This window comes from Anolis sagrei, chromosome 3 (genome assembly GCF_037176765.1).
Source record: "Anolis sagrei isolate rAnoSag1 chromosome 3, rAnoSag1.mat, whole genome shotgun sequence".
NCBI lineage: Eukaryota > Metazoa > Chordata > Lepidosauria > Squamata > Dactyloidae > Anolis > Anolis sagrei.
Genome location: NC_090023.1, coordinates 79,899,578 through 79,918,322, shown reverse-complemented (window position 1 = coordinate 79,918,322; position 18,745 = coordinate 79,899,578). Strand labels below are relative to the sequence as shown.

Genomic DNA, 18,745 nt, shown 5'->3' with positions numbered 1-18,745 from the left:
GATTGGAGGACATCCAACCCCAAATTGGGAAAGAAGTCGTACAGGAATACCTGGCCGCTTTTAATGAGTTCAAGTCCCCAGGGCCAGATCAACTACATCCCAGAGTATTGAAGGAACTAGCGGAAGTCATTTCGGAACCATTGGCAACCATCTTTGAGAGTTCTTGGAGAACGGGAGAAGTTCCAGCAGATTGGAGGAGGGCCAATGTGGTCCCAATCTTCAAGAAGGGAAAAAAGGATGACCCAAACAACTACCGTCCGGTCAGCCTCACGTCGATACCGGGCAAGATTCTGGAAAAGATTGTTAAGGAAGTGGTCTGCAAACACTTAGAAACAAATGCAGTCATCGCTAATAGTCAACATGGATTTATCAAAAACAAGTCATGCCAGACTAATCTGATCTCTTTCTTCGATAGAGCTGCAAGCTGGGTAGATGCGGGGAATGCCGTGGATGTAGCGTACCTGGATTTCAGTAAGGCCTTCGACAAGGTCCCCCATGACCTTCTGGCAAGGAAACTAGTCCAATGTGGGCTAGGCAAAACTACGGTGAGGTGGATCTGTAATTGGTTAAGTGGACGAACACAGAGAGTGCTCACTAATGCTTCCTCTTCATCTTGGAAAGAAGTGACGAGTGGAGTGCCGCAGGGTTCCGTCCTGGGCCCGGTCCTGTTCAACATCTTTATTAATGACTTAGATGAAGGGCTAGAAGGCATGATCATCAAGTTTGCAGACGACACCAAATTGGGAGGGATAGCCAATAGTCCAGAGGACAGGAGCAGGATTCAAAACAGTCTTGACAGATTAGAGAGATGGGCCAAAACTAACAAAATGAAGTTCAACAGTGACAAATGCAAGATACTCCACTTTGGCAGAAAAAATGAAATGCAAAGATACAGAATGGGGGATGCCTGGCTCGAGAGCAGTACGTGTGAAAAAGATCTTGGAGTCCTCGTGGACAACAAGTTAAACATGAGCCAACAATGTGATGTGGCGGCAAAAAATGCCAATGGGATTTTGGCCTGCATCAATAGGAGCATAAGGTCTAGATCTAAGGAAGTAATGCTACCCCTCTATTCTGCTTTGGTTAGACCACATCTGGAATATTGTGTCCAATTCTGGGCACCACAATTCAAGAGAGATATTGACAAGCTGGAATGTGTCCAGAGGAGGGCGACTAAAATGATCAAGGGTCTGGAGAACAAGCCCTATGAGAAGCGGCTTAGGGAACTGGGCATGTTTAGCCTGAAGAAGAGAAGGCTGAGAGGAGATATGATAGCCATGTATAAATATGTGAGAGGAAGCCACAGGGAGGAGGGAGCAAGCTTGTTTTCTGCTTCCTTGGAGACTAGGACGCGGAAGAATGGCTTCAAACTACAAGAGAGGAGATTCCATCTGAACATTAGGAAGAACTTCCTGACTGTGAGAGCCGTTCAGCAGTGGAACTCTCTGCCCCGGAGTGTGGTGGAGGCTCCTTCTTTGGAAGCTTTTAAGCAGAGGCTGGATGGCCATCTGTCAGGGGTGATTTGAATGCAATATTCCTGCTTCTTGGCAGGGGGTTGGACTGGATGGCCCATGAGGTCTCTTCCAACTCTTTGATTCTATGATTCTAAGCTGCAGTAATCCTATTGTGCAGTGATATATCCTTTGACTTGGTCAGAATGTCTTCCAGTGCTGAATTACTTGCAGTTTATCTGCCCAAGACATCTTATTTCTTAAGGAAAGGACAGGATAGTGCTACCAATCCCACTTCCCATACAGAAAGTGAGTACAGCCCCTTCTACGCTGCCATATAATCTGGATATTGAAGCAGATCATCCAGATTATCTGCTTTTAACTAGATTATATAAATCTACACTGCCACATAATCCAGTTCAAAGCAGATAATCTGGATTTTATATGGCACTGTAGAAGGGGCCTAAAATGACTAATGTGTCTCTTCTGCCCTTGTTGATACAAAACGGTGTCCTTCTGTATCTGAGGCCTTATGAGAGCAATCTGTGTGACAAATGTGGTCCTGTCCAATACCTTTTCATCACTGCTTTTCACCACCTACACCAGCATCTGCCACTAGACGAGGTTGTTAATTCTGCTTCATTATTTATTTTAGTATTTGCATTTGCACATTACTTAGACCCGAATATTATTTATTTTATTAGTAGTATATATAAACTATGCAGATTTGAAGATTTCAAAGCAGTAGCTACAAAATAAAACACATAATTTCAATACTTAAAATTAAAATACAACACAATCCCCATAATTGTGGATTCTGGCATTTCATTTATCAACAGCTGACAAAATATGCCTTCTCTGAGCATTTTCTAGGTCCTCCAGCATGACTCTATAGTATTCTAGAGCCATAAATCCTTAGTTTAAAAAGTTTTCAGTATTATCTATGGTTTCATGTATCCACACAAAGTTCAGATACATAGGGGCATACTGTACAATATTATACTGCAAATATTTGCCATCACAGGTTATAGTGATAGCTACCAGTACTGACCGCTTTAAAATAAGATTTTAAAAATTCAAGGATAAGGCAATCATAGGATGGCTACATGTCCTCACACTTATAAATTATTGCCTTTAGTATCTGGACCCACCAGACAAGAGACAGAGTACCAAGAATATTACATCAGTGCTAGTCAAAGTAAGTCCTGTGGACCAGTGCCCATTTGTGAGCCATCAGCTGTCAGTCTGCCGTGAGTTTCCAGGAAAGAAAGAGACAATTGTGACCCATGGGTACCAGCATTGTACTGATCCCTAGCATAATTGGAAGAAAATTAGTCCATATTAGCAAACCCAATAAGCATTATATTAGATAAAGTAGAACAATAAAATAATTGAGTCGTCTTCTGAAATACAGAAGTAAGGCAACATCCATCTAGCCCCTCTTTCTTCCCATCCCTGTATAACTGAAGGGTTTTGTAGCAGCATGAACATTGCAGGATGGTGAAGGATGGCTGGAAAAACATAGACTTTCAGTAGCAGGTTGTAGCAGCATATCTGTAGCAAAAATGCCATAGAACTTAAGAAAGAATGCCTGCCTACACCAACCAAAGGTATAAAGAGGATATGGGTCCATAATCCTTCCCTGAGTATGAACAGCAAAACCACTTACTCCCTTCATGTTTTAAAGGCATGGATCTGGGGAAATGGCTAGGTTGACTGTGCAGAAAAAAATATTTATTTATTTATTTACTTCATTTCTGTTGCGCTAAGTGTATTTCAGTCAAGTCCAATGCACCCAGGTAAGAGGGAAAAGAACAGAAAAACTTTACTCTTATCAGCAGAGTTTAAACATAAACTTTCAATGTTACAAACAGTTCAACAAACTTACATAGTGTTTGTAAGCAATACAGAATAAGGTTTCTTCATCTTCATCCAAATGAGAGAGCAGTAGAAATGGTTGAGCAAAATGCCTGAGCAAAGGCCCCTCAGCAAAAGCTGAACTGTATTCTAAAACCTATATAGTTGTACCCCATCGGGTTTGGTCCAAACGTACTAGCTGACCTACATTAGCAGCTGCACATAATAACTAACAGCATAAGGTTTTCTTTAACACAGACACACTTACTAGATCCTGTTACAACTTACTGTAACTTGCCCTGCTTTTCTCGACACCGGAGGGAACTCAAGGCGGCTTACAAATCTGCCCAAAATTTAATACCATACAGATAAAAAATAAAACACATCTTATCAAAATATAAAGGAATCTAAACATATAAGCAATTAAAATACATATAAATCAATCAGATTAAAAACCATCTAAAAAGTCAAGTCATGATCTCATATCCATAATCATTTTCCAAAATCCATAGTCCATTATACAAACTGTTAAAGTCTCATTCCATAGTTTCCTATTCACCAAACACCTGCATAAAAAGCCAGGTCTTGAGTCCCCCCCCCCAATAACCAGGGGGGATGGGGCCTGCCTGATGTCACTGGGAAGGGAGTTCCACAGCTGAGGGGCCACCACTGAGAAGGCCCTGTCTCTTGTCCCCACCAACTGTGCTTGTGAAGAGGTTGGGATGGAGAGCAGGGCCTCCCCAGCCAATCTTAAAGCTCTTGTAGGCTCATAGAGAGAGATGTGTTTAGACATATCACAAAATACCATATCACAAACAGTGATCCTTTATCAAGTCAGTTCCAAAGCATAAAATACATTTGGCAAGCTTTCACAGCTTTACTGGCTTCTTCATCTGGCAAAGATCTTTAAAATCATATTGAAAAAAAATGATGATGATGATGATGAAATGCAAGTCAATTAAGGTGGTGTTGAGAAATTTCAATACCACCAGAGGTTACTCCCCCTTATTGGCCATGTGAGGACTAAGGACATAGAGCAATAAAATACAAGTAATAAAAATTTAACTCCATTAGCAACAGAAAAGTACTTTTTTATTATCCATCTGCCCCTGTCCTATGTGAACAGTTCCTTTCTTGTGATGTTGAAGGCTTTCATGGCCAGAATAACAGGGTTGCTGTAAGTTATTTGGGCTATATGACTAGGGCCTCTTCCACACAGCTGAATAAAATGCCACATTATCGGCATTTGGACTCAGTGTGGACTCAGATATTCCAGTTCAAAGCAGATATTGTGGGTCATTCTGCCCTGATATTCCGGGTTTTATGACTGTGTGGAAGGGCCCCATGTCCCAGCAGCATTCTCTCCTAGACTGAAAAACTCACAGCAACCCAGTTCCTTTCCGAGGTAGAGAACTTTAATTCCTCAAGTCTACAATGCACATTTTTGTCCATGATGCACACCAGAAACTTCCATTCCATCAGAGAAGGCTAAATATCTCACAAAATTACAAATCCCAGAATTCCATAGCACTGAGCCATGGTAGTTAATATGGTGTCAAATGTCTATACATCTGCAGTGTGGATACAGACCCAGCCTTACAAACACAATTTCTCTCTAAGCTGATTCCATGTGACTGGAAGATGCATCAAAATAATAATGTGACTAGGGCTCTTCCTGCTGCCAGGATAAAGGAGGACTTGCATGCCAAAAGCTGATATGATCAACAGCAGCTATGTGCTCTTGTCACTGATGCATTTTTATAGCTGTGTGTTAACAGTCAAATAACTCTTACGTGTCTGAGAAAACTATAAAATGGATGAGTAAATGTACATTTACAGATATCCACCTGGCTTAGCCTGCCAAGATGTTTGCTATATGGTCATAAAGCAACAAATTCATTTACTCTATAAAGTGTGGAGCACTCCTCAGATGATCTAAAACCAGGGATAAAGGATGGCATTTGGATTACTCAAATATGGGACTGAAAAGTTCAAGAGTTTCTGAAAAGCTAAAGAAAAATTAAGAATAAATCCCACTTTGTTGTTTCCTCCCTGTTGGGTACATCAAGGCCCCTTCTACACTGTCATATAATCCAGATTATTAAAGCAGATAATCCACATGATCTGCTTTGAACTTGTTTATCTGAGTCTACACTGCCATATAATCCAGTTCAAAGCAGATAATCTGGATTTTATATGGCTGTGTAGAAGGGGCCTCAGAGATCTGTTTTATGGTACTGTGAAATAACATCAAATTTTCATTTAAGAAGTGGCAATAATAATAGTCCTTTTAGCACCTTGGACAGGTCCTTGTGAGATTTTCCAAATCAGATGTTCAGATAATTTAGCGTCCTTCCACATAGCCATATAACCGAGAATATCAAGGCAGATAATCCACAATATCTACTTTGAACTAGGTTATCTGAATCCACACTGCCATATAATCCAGTTCAATGTGGATTTTATACAGCTGTGTTAAAAAGGGCCATAGTAGGTCATTTCTTCCTCTACCTCAGATGCAAAATGTTTAGACTGCTCCTTACAACTCAAAGACAACCTAGAATGGGTGGCTCTTGACTTGGACGATGTTGTCAATTTCATATGTGTTTTGCAGTTCTGGGAGACAAGGGTAGAGAGTTATACAGTAAATGTTTTTCCATTCAACCTTGAAAACCAAGGAAAATAGGACAGCTGGAAATCTTCTACTTTCAATGCCCAAAGTTGGCAACCAGGGTTGTACTTTCTTATATCCATTAATCATTTTTGCTCTCATAGGATATAAGGACATGTCTGCAAGAAAACCATCTTGCACATTGCTGTTGTGTGCCTTTAATTCTTTCCTGCCTTAAAAGTGTAATTTGCTTCCCTCTGAGGCTGAGAGAATGTGGCAGTGGGTGTTCTTGCCAGAGTGGGGATTTCAACCTTGATCTCTAGAGCCATTGTGCAACACTCAAAACATTACACCAGACTGGCTCATAAGTCAGCAGGTGCCTTCAAGTCACCTGCTGACTTATGTCAACATTATAAATGCTAAGAAATTAAGGTTCTGTAGTTCCTTCCCATCTTTGCTGTAACATCAACTCTTAACCTTTTTCCTCCTGATTGACATCCAGAAGTCATAAACGCCGGACCTTCTGCCCACCATGTCTTTTCAATCTTGGGAGCCCCCCATCCCCAATTCTTCAGCGTCCTCCTCTTGATGCCTCCACATGGACCTTTCCAATTTGCAGGAGGCTTAAGGTCCATTTACATCAGGCATGGGTAAACTGTGGTGAGATGTTTTCCAGCCTTGAGTCCATGGCACGTGAGTGCGGAGAAGAGCAACCCAGACCACCTACTACAATGCAACCAGAGCCCTGCCACATGCACAGTAGAGGAACTTCTCACAGTGACACCAAAGGCAGTCCAGGTGGCCTGCTTCTGGTCAAAGGACATTTAGTATAATGCCAAGTTTTTAACTTTGTGTTCTTTGCTTTTTGTACATTATAACTGTATTCTCAATTTGCTTCTGACATGATAAATAACTTTGGCCCTCTGGGTGTTTTGGGCTTCAGATGCCACAATTGTGGGAGTTGAAGTCCAAAACACCTGGAGGGCCAAAGTTTTCCTATGCCTGATCTACACTGAAGAACTCATGCCCTTTGACACCATGTCATTTATTATTTATTTATTTATTCAGAATTTGTGTATCCTGTTCTTCTCTACCTCTGTGGAGGGACTCAGAATGGCTAACAGTGAAATTCAGTGCTATACAATAAATGTCATAAAATCACATACAATAAATAAGTTCTAAAATACAAAAAAAAAAAACCCAATTCATCACATTAAAAACAACAACTCAGTCCAAAACATTGTGGCCAAATAACTCTTAAGTCTATATCAAATCATCCATTAATCTGTAAATGCCTGACTCCAAAGCCAGGATTTTAGGATTTTAGCTGCTTCCTGAATGACAGGAGAGAGGGGGCAGACCTAATCTCGCCGGGGAGAGAGTTCCATTTTCATAGCCGGGGGGCCACCACAGAGAAGGCCCTGACTCTCATTCCCACCAAACGCACCTGCAAAGATGATGGGACCGAGAGCAGGGGCTCTCCAGAAGATCTTAAAGTCCTTGATGGTTTATAGGGGAAGATACGTTTGGACATGTAAACTGGGCCCAAGCTGTGTAGGGTTTTGTAGGTTAAACCTACACTTTGAATTGTGCTTGGAAGCTAATTGGCAGCCAGTGGAGCTGGTGTAGCAGAGGGGTTGTGCGCTCCCTGTACCCTGCTCCCGTGAGCAACCTGGCTGCCAAGCGTTGGACTAGTTGGAGCTTCTGAACAGTCTTCAGAGGCAACCGCATCGAGTCCTCCGGGAGATGCTAGCGGGGTACAAATAAAGTTAATAATAATAATAATAATAATAACCTCCATGCTATGAAATCATAAGAGATGTCATGTTACAAAGTCTTGAGCCTTTTGGGCTAAAGGCTGCTGGTGCCTTGCCTCACTACAGATGCTAGGATTCCATAGCATTGAGCTGTGGCCCTTCAAGCGGTGTCAAAGTGCGTTCATTCATTCTGCAGTGTAGATGCTCCCTTTCTCCTTCCCGACGCAGACCAGCAGGGGGCGCTGATGGGTAGCTGGTCAGCCCCATTGGCAGCAGCGAGTGGAGGAAGCCGGGCTCTTGTTTGCCTCTGGAGGTAGCTCTGCTCAGCCTGCAGCGCTGGAGGAAGGAGGCACGCTGAGCTCCGCCGGGAGCAGCCGAAACTGGGCAGAGAAGCCGCCAGCAGGTAAGGGACGCCACGAAGGGACTCCAGGCGAGCCTCTCCTTCTGCAAGCCAGCCCCTGAGCTGATGGCTGGAGAAGGCTTTCGGAGGGAAGGGAAGGAGAGGAGAGGAGTGGAGAGGTAGCCGAGCTGGTCCCTGGGCTCCTTCGCCTTTGCCTCCCTCCCCGATCTGCTGCTTAGACCTGCTGCAAAGGCAGCGGACGTGTCGGTCGGCGGCGCTTCCATGTTATCGCTCCCTTCCTTCTGTTTTTTTCTTCCCTTGGAAGCCAAGGAAAGGAGGATCGGGGTCGGGAGGGAAAGGGGTCAGGATGCAGCCAAAGCAGAGGCTCCCCCGCTTGGAAAGTGTGGCTCAAGCCTCCCAGTCGGACGAGGCTGGCGAGAAGTAGGGCAGTTGGCTGCTCATCGCCTCCCGAAGCGAACTTCGCTTTTGGAGATTCCGGTCTGAAAGAAAAGAGAGTGCCATTCGGATAACTAAGGACCTAACTAAGGTCGTGGTGAGGACCCTGGGTCCTTGGTAGCCATTCCCCGGGGTTTAGGTAGAAGAACACCGCGGATACCAAAATCCATAGGTGTTCAAGATCCCATTATATACATTATAAGGTATCCCTCACATAAAATGGCAAAAATCAAGGTTTGCTTTTGGAATTTTAAGAAAATTGTATGCTTGAATCTGTTGATACACAACTTGTGAATATGAAGTATTGACTGCACTTGGCTGCTGGGCATCATCACCAAAATGGGAGGCTGGAAGGAGAGGCGAGTTCTCTGCTACCTGGAGGAACTTCCCTCCATGGTCCTCATCACAGTAGAGCAGTGTTTCTCAACCTGGGGGTCGGGATCCCTGGGGGGCTCATCAGGGGGGTTTCAGAAGGGTTGCCAAGAACCATCGAAAACACAATATTTCCTGTTGGTTATGGGGATTCTGTGTGGGAGTTTGGCCCAATTCTATCATTGGCAGGGTTCAGTATGCTCTTTGATTGTAGGTGAACTATAAATCCCAGCAACTACAACTCCCAAATGTTAAGGTCTATTCCCCCAAATTCCACCAATGATCACATTTGGGCATATTGAATATTCATGCCGAGTTTGGTCTAAATCTATCATTGTTTGAGTCCACAGTGTTCTCTGGATGTAAGTGAACTCCAAAACTAAACCGTAGCAAAATTACAGTTATGAAGGAGCAGCGAAAATACTTTTATGGTTGGCAGTCACCACAACATGAGGAACTGTATTAAGGGGTCATGGCATTAGGAAGGTTGAGAACCACTGCACTACAGAATGAATCCACTTTAAATCCTGTTGCTGTCTCTTGCAGAATTCTGGGGTTTGTAGTTTAGTGAGGAGTCTTTAACAGCATCACTAAACTACAAACCCCATATTTCTGCAGGAGGCAGCAACTGGATTTTAAGTGGATTCATTCTCTAGTGTGAATGTCCCCTGGCTTGACTATTGGAAACAGAATCATAGAGTTGAAAGAGACCTTGTGAGCCATCCAGTCCAACTCCCTGCCAAGAAGCAGGAAAATCACATTCAAAGCACCCCTGACAGATGGCCATCCAGCCTCTGCTTAAAAGCCTCCAAAGAAGGAGCTTCCACCACACTCCAGGGCAGAGAGTTCCACTGCTGAACAAGTCTGAGTCAGTAAGTTCTTCCTCGTGTTCAGGTGGAATCTCATTTCCTGTAATTTGAAGCCATTGTTCTACGTTCTAGTCTCCAGGGCAGCAGAAAAACAGGCTTGCTCCCTCCTCCCTATGACTTCTCCTCGCATATTTATACATGGCTCTCATCATGTCTCTTCTCAGCCTTCTCTTCTGCAGGCTAGACATGCCCAACTTTTTAAGCCAGTCCTCATAGGTCTTGTTCTCCGGACCCTTGATCATTTCAGTAGCTCTCCCCTGGGTCCTTGGTATCCATCCCCCAGGGTTTAGGTACAGGAACACAGCGATAACAAAATCCATGGGTTCTCAAGGGCCCACTGTATGCATTATATGTTACCCCTCATGTAAAATGGAAAAAATCAAGGTTTGCTTTTGGAATTTTAAGAAATATTTTCAAGCCATGTATACTGCAGTCAGTTGATACACAACTTGTGAATAAGGAGTCCTGACAGTACTTGGCTTCTGGACATCACCAAAGTGGGGGGCTGGAAGGAAAGGCTAGTTCTCTGCTGGGTGGAGGAGTTTCCCTCTAGGTGAGTGTCCCCTGTCTTGGCTGTTAGAAGCAGATGATTGCACCCTCCCAGTCTCTCTGAGCTAACTCAAACGTATCTCCTCCTGCAAAACATGTGCTCTCTGCTTTTTACCTGCTGTGCTTTGGATTCTGAATGAGAGAAGGTTGAAGGGCAGAGGGAAGGGAATGGGAGCCCTGTGTTCTCCATGTATTAAGCATAGGTGGGTTATCAAATTGGTGACTGAAACATTATAGAGGACTTAGTTTATAGCAGTGTTTCTCAACCTTCTTAATTCTGTGACCCGTTAATACAGTTCCTCATGTTGTGGTGAACCTCAACCATAACATTATTTTCGTTGCTACTTCATAACTGTAATTTTCTACTGTTATGAATTGTAAATATTTGATATGCAGGATGTATTTTCATTCACTGGACCAAATTTGGCACAAATACCCAATATGCCCAAATTTGAATACTGGGGGTTTGGGGGGGGGGGGGGAATTGATGTCATTTGGGAGTTGCAGTTGCTGGAATTTTCTAGATTGGATTTGGCTACATGGTTGTTAATAACGTTTTTAAAATGGATTTTAACTTAATTGTTTTATTTAATGTGTAATATTGTGCTAAATTGTGTATGTATTCTGTATATGTTGGCATCGAATTGTTGCTGTTGTAAGCCACTCTGAGTCCCCCTTTGGGGATGGAGAAGGATGGGGTACAAATGTTGGAAATAAATAAAATAATACATTTATAGTTAACCTACAATCAAAAAGCATTCTGAACTCCACCAACGATGAAATTGAACCAAACTTGGCAAACAGAACTCCCATGACCAACAGAAAATACTGGAAGGGTTTGGTGGGCATTGACCTTGGGTTTTGGAGTTGTAGTTCACCTACATCCAGAGACCACTGTGGACTAAAACAATGATGGATTTGGACCAAACTTGGCACGAATACTCAATATGCCCAGATGTGAATACTGGTGGAGTTTGGGGGAAATAGACCTTGACACTTGGGAGTTGTACTTGCTGGGATTTATAGTTCACTTACAATCAAAGAGCATTTTGAACCCCACCAACGATAGAATTGGGCCAAACCTCCCACACAGAATCCCCCTGCCTCCAAGGGACTTGTTAGTGCGAGCCTTCCCCCAACCTCACTCTCTATCCCTCTCCTGCACATGGGCACCACGCTGCCATGCACCCCTCCCTGCTTGTAGTCTCAGAAATGGCTCTTTCCTTGGCTGAGAGGCCAGTCAGTCACATCAGAGGAGGGGTTTTGGGGGAGGATTCACCTTCTGTTTCCAAAAAGGAAGAGAAGGACGGGTGGAGAGATCTTCAGCCTTCTCTGCCAAAGGGGTTCCTAAGACCATCAGAAATATATGTATCTGATGGTCCTTGGTGACCCCTCTGAAACCCTCTCACAATCCCTTCAGGGTCCCGACCCCCAGGTTGAGAAATGCTGCTCTACAGATTAATGGGATGAATGTATGGTTGTGAAAGCTGGACAGTGAAGGAAGCTGATAGGAAGAACATTAACTTGTTTAAAATGTGATGCAGGAGAAGAGTTCTGTGGGTACCAAGGACAGCTAAAAAATCTATCAGGAGAAGACATGACTCACTAAAAATAAGTGTTGCTTGGTACTACAGATGGATGGACTCAATCAAGTGAGCCCTAAGTCTGCAAGACTTGAGCAGGGCTATTGATGATAATGTGGCTTGGAGGTTTCTCATTCATGGGGTTCCCAGAAGTTGAAGGCAATTAACAACAACAAGCACCCCTTCAAGTCATCTTTCAACATACAATGACCTAGTTCATAGGATTGTCAGTGGGCCCTTCCAGATGGGCCCTGTATCCCAGGATCTGATCCCAGATTCTCTATTTATCGGCAGATTATTTGACAGTGCGTACTCATATAATCCAGTTTAGAGAAGAAAACCTGGGATAGATCCTGGTTTATAGGTCCTATCTGGAAGGGCCCTTAGGCAAGAAATACTCAAAGAGTGTTTGGCCAGTTTCTTCCTTTGAAATAACCTACAGCACCTGATACTTATTGGCAGTCTTCCATCCATGTATTGACCTTGTTTGCTTTCAATATCAAATGGGTCTGGTGCCTTTAAGATATTTAGGCTTGACATGTCTTTCATGGAATCAATGTTGAAAGTAATCTCAAGTAATTGTATGAATCTACAGCTCAGGTATTCCTTGCAGTTGGCTGTTTAACTTTGTTTAAATCTTTCTGACAAAGGAGAGTCCACCATCTTCTGAGGAAATTTGCTCCTCTTTTGGACAGACCTTGTTGTCAGGTGTGGACATCTGCTGAATAGGAATCTACACATTTTGGCTGGAATTAGTAGACGAGCATTGGTTTCCACTAACTATAAATGCAGTTAGTCACACTATGATAATGGAATATTATATGATTATATCAATGTGGATATTATCTAATGAAATCATGTAATTCACAGCACTATCATAGTATTTCTACTCAGAAGTTTATCTAATTGATGTCTGTGGGGCTTATTCAACCGAGCAAGGTGTTTAAGTGAAACAGAACCAGTAAGATGCTTATATTTTCTAAGAAATGTCGCTACAAACATGCAGGTAGCATAAAATGTTTATACTCAAGATGAAATTCTGTGGTAACTAAAGATTAAATCAATTGTGTAGTGCAATTGACCTTGAAATGCTAATCTAGATTAGTGTAATACTACATGAGACTATTGGTGTACAGCTGATTTATATTTCATGGGAAATGAATACAGTCAGCCCTCCATATACATTAGGCATGGGCAATCCATTGTTCTAAATGGTTCTAAAGTACTTACAAAACGAGGGGTGCTGGTGCTTTGCTTCTAAAGTGTTGCTAAAGTTCTGGTGGTCAAAATTTCAGAACTCTAACAAAACTTTCAAAATTTCATTATTATTTTGTTATTGGTGATTTTTATGATAGAACCAATTAGGAACTGCCATTTATAATGTTTTGTTAGAGTTCTGAAATTTTCACCACCAGAACTTTAGAAACACTTTAGAAGCAAAGCACCAGAGCTCCCTAGTTTTGTAAGTACTTTAGAACCATGGATTGCCCATGCCTAATATGCATGGATTCTGCATCCACAGAGTCAACCATCCATTGCTTGAAATTGTTTACAAGTTTTGTTGCTTTTGAATAGCAAACCACTATGCCAATAAACTGCTCAAGAAATCCCAGATACATTGTGGAAAAGTACAGTTAAAAAAACATAATTCTGAACCTTTTTTGTCCACTAACCCAATTATCTGGGCAATTGACCAAGCTTGTCATGTCCATCTATTCCTGTGGCAAAGCACTAGCATTGCTTAGTGTAATTTCATTTGTAGATCAGAATAGAGATATGAACAGGGAAAAGTAAAAACAATTAATTGCAAGGAAATTATAGCTAATAGCCCAGGCTGGCACTTATCACATGTGTGGTGGCACTGAATCACATGGGTGAAATGTATTAGGCAAAATTAAACTGTGTGAATTTCATGTATTTTTAGAAAGAGGATTTGCTGATTTCTTTTCCCCTTAAGGAGTTAACAGGATCCTAAATACATGGATTAAGAGTGGAGTGAGGGTTGGTAATAAGTAACTTCCTCACTTTTCACCTGTATCCCCCAGTCATAGATGTACATTAGATATTTACTCATATGGGAGGGAGAAAAGGTACTGATAAAGTGGCTGCTAAACCCAATCCCTGCTTTTTATGACTAAGGTCACACTATCTGTCTATCTATCTTTCTACCCACACACAAACCAGCATGGGTTATTGTAGGGTTTTTTTGGCTATATTACCATGTTGAGACATTCTCTCCTGACGTTTCGCCTACATCTATGGCAAGCATCCTGAGAGGTAGTGAGGTCACTACCTCTGAGGATGCTTGTCATAGATGCAGGCGAAACGTCAGGAGAGAACGCCTCTAGAACATGGCCATATAGCCTGAAAAAACTTACAACAACCCAGTGATTCCGTCCACGAAAGCCTTTGACAATACACAAACCAGCATGTTAGAAAGAGAAATACCATCTTCTGTGTACCAGTACTCTAAAACACTTCACACCTGACTGCTTCTAGATTATGTTCATGTAGCCAAAGTGTATTCAGTTTGTAGTACCTGCTTAGCACTTCCTACTCTCTATAGTTATGCTATATGGCTGCAATATACAATAAAATATAAAGATTACACTGGGATTGGCAAGTGTTGGCTGAGGCTGTGTAAACAACTTTGTGTCTTTGAAGAGATGAGGAGGATATGAGGCAAGTAAAGAGAGTAGTGAGTATCCTTTAGAAATGGACTTGGAGCAATTTCCATTCCTGATTGAATTCACCAGAAAAGAGAAGGCTACATGGCATCACAGGACTGTAGTCCAAGGTGTGATGTCAGCAAAGAGCATGAGTCACAGGGTCTGGGAAGGAGAAGATAAGCCTCTTCATTGTGGGACACAAATCACAGTCTTTATGAGCAAGGAGTAGATCAGATTAAGTTTTGGTTGATGTTTATAGGTACACCTTTAACCTTGGGCATATAATATTCACTAAATTCATAAAATAAAATAAATTATGAAATGGTTGGAATGAATGTAAGAGGACAGGAAGAAAGTAAAGTACAAGGTGTTGGTTTTGACCTTTAAAGCCTGACATGGTTTGGGTCCAAGTTTCCTAAAGGATCGCTATGTCCAACACAACCCACCCTGCACATTTAGGTCCTCTGGGGGGCAGTTACTCCAAATAACCAAAAACCAACTGGCAACCAACACCCAGAGGACCTTTTCATCAGCCACTCCACGACTGTGGAACGACCTGCTGGTAGAGCTCTGACAGCTGGATCAGCTGTTGGAATTTAAGATACAACTGAAGACCTACCTCTTCCGGCAGGTCTACCCAGCCAGTCTTTCAGCATGAATTTTAAATTCCATTGTATGCCTTGTTTTTGTTTTGTGTATTTTGATATATATTTTATGGGGGTATGTTTTAATCTGTGTATTTTATGGAATATTTTAATTGATTGTGTTTATGTTTTAGCAATGCTGTAATCTACCTCAAGCCATGAGGAGAGGCAGGCAAGAAATAAAATTACTATTATTATTACAGTAGAGTCTTGCTTATACAACCTTCGCTCATCCAGTGTTCTGTATTATCCAACACAGTCCAGGGTGTGAGAAAGAATGAACCCTTGTTTGTTTTGCTGCTAAATTCATAAATACAGTAATGATAACATAATGTTACCATGTATTGAACTGCTTTTTCTGTTGATTTGTTGTGAAGCATGATGTTTTGAGTTTAATTTGTAAAAATCATAATGTAATCATAACATAATTTAATGTTTAATAGGCTTTTCCTTAATCCCTCCTTATTATTCAACATATTTGCTTATCCGACATTCTGCTGGCCCATTTATGTTGGCCCATTTATGTTAAGCGAGACTCTACTGTATGATGATGATGGTGATGATGATGATGATGATGATTACGATTACTATCATTAAAGGAGAAGAGTTTGAGTCTAAACCAACTGCATGGATATTAAAACAAAAACCCAGTGTAACAAGCACTCAGTAAGTGCTGATTAAAGATATTGCGAAGAAAGGATGCAACCAGTTCAAGAAGAAAACTTGACTTCCCTTTCATGACCCTTCCTTTATTGAACAAAACACTTATATGGTTAGTCCTGCAGAGCTAGATAGAAGTCTTGAACCTTGTGGTATTTCCTTTGTTAGCTATAGCAGTGGTTCCCAACCTTTGACCCTCTGGGTGTTTTGGACTTCAACTCCCAGAAATCCCAACCAACTTACCAGCTGTTAGGAACTGTGGGAGTTGAAGTCCAAAACCCCTGGAGGACCAGAGGTTGGGAACCACTGACCTATAGGAAGGATAAAGTGCTTGACAATGATTCCTTCAAACCAGGGGCAGAGCAGATGCATCTTCCAGTACAGTTGAAATAAACCCCATATTCAGCTTCCTGCCACCATAGGAATCTATAACTCAGGCATTCCTGACAGGTGTGTATTTGACATCTGTTTAAACCCTTCCGACAAAACAGAGTTCATCACCTCTGAAGAAGTCTGCTGCCCTTTTGAGTAGACCTTAAACCAGGCATGGGAAAATTCAGACCTCCAGGTGTTTTGGACTTCAACTCCAGAAATTGTGGGAGTTGAAGTCCAAAACACCCGGAGGGCCGAAATTTGCCCATGACTGCCCTAAGGCCAATTTGTTTTTAGATTGCAAGCTTCCAATACTTATATGTCCATAAAACTTTAGTCGTGTCCTTGATCTATTGTCTGGGTTTTGTTTTGTTTTCCCTTCCCTTTAGGACACAATAACATTCAACCTAACTATGCAGGGCATAACATTTATTTCTTCCTGGGATTGGTCTGCACGTCCGCATCTTATGGAGCATTGGTGATACTAGTCTTCACCATTCAAAACTTTCTTCCTATTTTAAAGCTCTTCCATTATAAATGGGAACATTTACCAGCTTAGCTATTCTAGAATGGAGTTTAACAGGACTTTAATAAAATGCATCATCAAGATCACTTCTGCTCATAGCAGCAATATCTCACATTTTGTGAGTGGTTAATCTCTGTTTCATGCCTTCACTCTCTGTTTCACTCCATCAGTTTTGCAAACTCTTTTATTCCAGGACTGGAACACAGATCTCAATTTTTTAAAAGAGTAAAAATCAAAACACTGCAGCTGTACTTCTGTACCAACCCATCCATAATATGTGTAGTCCTTAATGCACTGCTGTTGTTGAACTAACAAAGGCTGTAGCTCATGCAAATGCAAGCAATTGAGAGCCTTCATAATTTTCATTTTCAATAAAACGCACAGCTGGGGTGGGCGACATCAGACTATCCTTATTTGTTTTTTGGATTGAGGAGTTAACCACTAATTTTTATACTTCAGATTGCTGAAAAAATGGATTTTCTCTTTTAGATTATAATTTAAATTATTGATGTGCAAGTTGTGTTTTTCCTAGGAATGTTTTAGTGGCCCATAGTCCCTTCACACTCTATTGATATGATCCCTTTCTGGCAAAAAAAAAGCCAAATTACATCTTCTGGAGGTTTCTAGGATGGACCTTGAAAAAATGATGCAGTCAGCCTATTTAACACCCCCCCCCCCCCTACCACTACCACTCATTTTCAAAATCAGAAACTGAAATTGCTGTTCTTTTTAATTTGGGGTACTTTTGGTACTTTAGGTAATATGCAGAGTCTCCTGCAATAGAAAATTTACACATAGAATTACCATTGTTTCTCATCAACTTAAAAGCAAAGTAGTTAGAGAAATGAAAGACAAAATATTAAATTATTGTTTGCTTATGAATATGCTTGTACTTCATAGCCTTTTCTACTCAGGAGAGTTCTGCATGAGAGATTGAGGAACTGCAATCTAGAAAACGATGTAAGCAAAGAGCATGAGTCATGAAGTTTGATTAGGGAGACGATAATAGTGGCTGACTTCTGGGCAAATTCAGAGCTGGTACAAGAGCTAGCTTTGTAATCCATTTGACTTTAATGGATTTGAGTTTATAGGGCTTGTCCTAGTTGTAGCTCATCTATGCACCCTTCCTTTGTTACAGTCCAACATATTTGAGTGTGGAGAGCCGGTTAAGCCTTCCTCTGTCACCACTAGGACCCATGGACCCATGGACAATTTCGTGTTCACATGTGGAGGACCAAGAGATTCCTAGAGAGAACACTTTAAAACAAATCCATGAATAATCAAAACCACAAATGTGGAAGGGTGGCTCTTGTTAGTTCTCTTCCCACTTGGTATTTCTCTGCTCCAAAAACACCTTATAAGCTGCAGTGGAATTCTAATCTGTAGAATAGTACAGTGTGGAGTCAACTTCTCAATAAGAACACATCCTACAGAAACACAAAAATAGATTGAAAAATTATTTACATTTTTCAAATGCATTATGTGTTTTTCTGTTGAGTATTGCTAACTTTTAACAAATGGGAGTTCAGGTGCCCCAATGTAGGAACACTGTCTCCTTAAAACTGCATTTGGAAGATCATTCTATCTGAAAGCAGCCCATCTGTCATCCAGATCTTTGTGTAATAGTACTATTACCACTTACAGGGTGACACAAATTGTCTTATTGCTACAATGAAATAAACTGCAGATCATATTTTAAAATAGAAAAAAACTGTTAGAAACTAACACACTGTCAGTGAGGGGTAGGGACAGAACATGTTGGTAGAACATTTTATTCAGCTTTATTTGTTATCTTTCCTTCAAATTATTAAGGAAATGTGTAATTTTTTTTATTAAAATACCATAATTTTATTAAAATACCATATTAAGGAAATGTGTAATTTTTTTATTAAAATACCATAATTGAATTAAAAGTGGAGCAATACAGACCTGACTTCTTTTCTCTTGGTATTTTCTCATGTACATTAGCAAAGGCCTGGATCGTTGATGGAAATATAGGGTGAAAATATGAATTCTCATTCCCCTCCTT

General features: G+C 41.4%; 1 protein-coding gene across 4 annotated transcripts in view; it reads left to right on the top strand.

Moving 5' to 3' along the window:
- The first annotated feature begins 7,744 nt into the window (after positions 1 to 7,744).
- SYTL5 (synaptotagmin like 5) overlaps positions 7,745 to 18,745 on the top strand; it is an 81,625-nt gene continuing 70,624 nt past the window's right edge. For all 4 annotated transcript variants that reach the window (XM_060770160.2, XM_060770157.2, XM_060770158.2 and 1 more), the window contains exon 1: positions 7,745 to 8,079. The gene's annotated coding sequence lies outside the window, so the exon portion shown is untranslated. The remainder of the gene's footprint in view (positions 8,080 to 18,745) is intronic.